Consider the following 3,924-nt stretch of genomic DNA (forward strand, 5'->3'; position numbering starts at 1 on the left):
GAGAGAGAGAGAGAGAGAGAGAGAGAGAGAGAGGGAGGGAGATCCCTGCCCCTGGTTCCTGTTGGTCTGTTGTCATGCAAATGAGGACTTCATATCTTCAAAGTTTGATTGGTTCAACAGGCACTTTCCTGGTCAGAAGGGAGCTACTCTGATTGGTCGGTGAAGATGTTGAGGGGGCACCTCCTATTGGCTGGGGAAAGAAAGCCTTCCTTGGTCCTATTGGTTGGAATAGGATGCCAGGAGCTCCTTTATAAGGGCTGCTGAGCTGGCAGAATCTCAGTTCAGGCAGGCAGCTCAGTGCAGGCTTCTCCCTGAGGTGCAGTATGCATGACAGGCCCCTGTGTAGAAATGGCTGCTAGGTTTTATTTGTTTTTAAACTTGAGCCTAGTTAACCACTGAGAGTCCTTTTTAGTAGATGCCTTCTTTCTCAGAGTCCACACTTGAGACCATGCTCTACTTCCCCCTTTCAATTGCTCCAGTGTTGCTGAGACCTAAATAACAGAGTAAAACACATACCTGATTAATTAGGAGATGGGATTAGCTACTGTAACAGAAACCCCAAACGGCAGTCGCTCAGATAACATAGAAGTTTCTTTCTTTTTCTGGAAGCGGTTGGAGGAGTGGGGCAGGCAGGGAGTTGCCTGTGTTCGGACGGGCGTGAAGTTTTGTCCCCTAAGAGGGTCCCTGTCGGCATCACAGCTTCTCTCTGGGGTCCGCCCGCAGGAAGCGGACGGAGGAAGCCAGCGACAGCTCTCTTGCTTTTGGAGGAAGTGGCCACTTCTGCTCACATCCTGTTGGCCAGATTTTAGACCTTCCGTCAAACCTGGCTCAAGGGAGGCTCTGCCTGCCGCCGAGGTGACCCCCTAACCCCCAGCCCCAGGTAGCACGGGTCGGGGTGGGGAGACCAGCAAAGCTGTGGGGGTGCGGCCTGTGGGTGCCAGCAGCGGGCCTCCCCCTTCTTTTCCCATTCGGCTGTGGTTTCCTGATTTGAGAAGCTGCCGGAGGAAGTTCCCTCTCCGGAGAAGGGGCTGTGCTGGCCTCGCACGCAGACTGGCCTTGCAGCTGCTCCAGGCCCACAGCCCGTCCTGCCTCTGCTCCTCCTCCTGTCTCTTTTCTCGTCTTTGCAGGTTCCACGGGGTATTAGTTAAAATTCAGCCCCAGCCGGCTTGGCTCAGTGGATAGAGTGCTGACCTGTGGACAGAGGAGTCTGGGTTCAAGTCCCGTCGAGGTCACGTACCTGGGCCCTGGTTGGGGGCAGGCGGGAGGAAACCCACTGATGTGTCACATTGATGTCTCTCTCTCTCTCATTGATGTCTCTCGCTCTCATTGATGTCTCTCTCTCTCTCATTGATGTCTCTCGCTCTCATTGATGTCTCTCTCTCTCATTGATGTCTCTCGCTCTCATTGATGTCTCTCTCTCTCTTTGTCTCTCCCCCTCCCTTCCACTCTCTCTAAAAATCAATGGAAGAAATATCATTGGGTGGGGGAAAAAATTCAATCTGATAGCGATTTGATCAATGTTTTAGGAGGGGAGTAGTTAGTATTCACCAATGTCTTATTACATTTATGTTTCACATTTCTTCTTATAGGAGATGTTCAAATTGACCACGTGTCAGAAAACAGAATAGAAAATTTTCAGTTTGGCCGTAGCCCGTTTGGCTCAGTGGATAGAGCCTGGGCCGGTGGACTGAAGGGCCCCAGGTTCGATTCCGGGTCAAGGGCATGTACCTCGGCTACAGGCTCAGTCCCCGGCCCTGGTCAGGGGCAGGGGCAGGAGGCAACAATGAATGTGTCTCTCTCACATCGATGTTTCTTTCTCTGTCTCTCCCTCTCCCTTCCACTCTCTCCCAAAAATCCATGGAAAAGTATCCCCGGGTGAGGATTCACAAAACAAACAAAAATTCATGCATGGCGTGTAAAAACAGCTTCAGCAGAGGGCGCCAAAGCCTGTCCTTCCTCCTGGCTCTTCACCCTCAAGAACAAGATTTCTTTTTCCCCCCCGGACAACAGCCCGATCTAAGACCCACCGCAGGAAAGCCGCAGTAAGATGTTCAGGGAGAGAAAGTCGCAAGGGTTGTAGCCTTGGCTGGTAGAAGTGGCCACTTCCAGGTTTCCAAATTATTCATGGATTTTTGTGCCAGTTCTGTTTTTTGTTTTTTAACATATATTTTTATTGATTTCAGAGATGAAGGGAGAGAGAGAAAAACATCAATGATGAGAGCGAATCATGGATCAGCGGCCTCCTGCACACCCCACGCTGGGGATGGAGCCCATAACCCAGGCATGTGCCCCTGACAGGAATCGAACCCTGACCTCCTGGTTCATAGGTCGATGCTCAACCACTGAGCCACACTGGCCAGGCTTAATCTTTCCTATTTACAATCCTACATGTCGCCTGTACTGTTTAGTGTAGAAATAAACCCTTTCCAAACAAAAAGGGACATGAAATGTCAATGAAAATTCAATAAAAGGGAAAGGAAATGTACATTAAAAATGAAAATTGAACAATAATTATAAGCAGCAACAAAAGCAAAAAAAAAAAAAAAGAAGAAGAAAAACCAAAAAACTATTCACAGCACAACGTTCTGAGGTTTTAAAGTAGGAAACTGACTCACACTCACCCGTTCTCTCCGTTGTCACCTGAGAGAGGCAGGACCGACCCTACAGGGATCACAAGAGAGGGTTGTAGGTTGAGAAGTGACTTGTTCGAGATGGTGAGACCCCTGGATGAGGCCTGGTCCATCCACGGGCAGGGGAAGGGAGAGGATGGGGGGGCGGTAGGTTAGGAAACGGAGGGTCAAAGGGAAACAGAACTGGCCTGTGTCACCGGCTGTGGATTCAGGGCCATGCCAGGACCACGCGCGCCTCTGGGTACCCAGGTCACGCACCGCCATGCCCTGCACGCCAGGCCTCTGGGTCCAGCATCCCTGAGCCAGCTACCGCCAGATCCGTCCACCTTCCATCTCTCACTCTGCGATTGTTTCACGGGTTACTTTCCTTTAAAAAAAAAACAACTTTTTTTTTTTATTGATTTCAAAGAGAAAGGGAGTTGCCGGATCCGTCCACCTTCCGTCTCTCACTCTGCGATTGTTTCACGGGTTATTTTCCTTTAAAAAAAAACAAACCTTTTTTTTATCGATTTCAGAGAGAAAGGGAGAAGGAGAGAGCGTGTAACATCCATGATGAGAGAGAATCATGGATCTGCTGCCTCCTGCACGCCCCCCAACTGGGGATCAAGCCCACAACCTGGGAATCGAACCGTGACCTCCTGGTTTATAGGTCAAGGCACAACCACTGAGCCACACCAGCCGAGCGAGAGTATCCTTGTGTTATTATTTATTAATTATTGTATTCAAAAGTGGACAGCCCTGTAAACCTACTCTTGCCCTGTCCTGTCAATTGGAATTCTAAGCGACCTCTTTGAGCGTTTCTCTCCCATGTGCACATGAGATACTGTATACATGTTCATAAACTTGGGTTTTTTGGCCTTGTTAATCTGTCTTTCATTACTGAGTGCCATCTGAGAATCTCTGGTGAGTAGAAGAACATTTGCCCTGATTGGACATTTTTTCCGTGAACAACTTGGTTGAGAAGTGAATCGCTGGCGATGGGAGACGTTGGAGAACCGAGTTTGGACCCTATGATACATCGATGGAGACACACGCAGGAATTCATGAAACACTGTGCGTGAAAGGTCTTATTCTAACACCTTGGAAAGGGTGGTTGGCTGGTTTGCTTGTCTGGTTTCCCTCGAGCCTTCTCATCGCACCAGCCCCCGTCCTGACCTCAGGATGGTCCCAAACCTGCTCGCTCTCCCTCCTGGCAGCCCACGCGGCCTGTGAGGTCAGACCCTCTCTCTTCCCTTTACCAAACCCTTCTTTTTCTGCCCACACCCCCAGTTCCCGCTTGTCTCCAGAGCCCTCC

At 50.0% G+C, this 3,924-nt stretch overlaps 1 long non-coding RNA gene across 1 annotated transcript in view; it reads right to left on the bottom strand.

Moving 5' to 3' along the window:
- The window catches only part of LOC107182729, a 13,102-nt gene extending 10,125 nt beyond the window's left edge, over positions 1-2,977 (bottom strand). Inside the window, exon 1 of the long non-coding RNA XR_001513460.1 lies at positions 2,889-2,977. This is a non-coding gene — a long non-coding RNA (uncharacterized LOC107182729). The remainder of the gene's footprint in view (positions 1-2,888) is intronic.
- Between the last annotated feature and the right edge of the window lie 947 nt (positions 2,978-3,924).

Source organism: Myotis davidii, unplaced genomic scaffold (assembly GCF_000327345.1).
Source record: "Myotis davidii unplaced genomic scaffold, ASM32734v1 scaffold174, whole genome shotgun sequence".
Lineage (NCBI taxonomy): Eukaryota > Metazoa > Chordata > Mammalia > Chiroptera > Vespertilionidae > Myotis > Myotis davidii.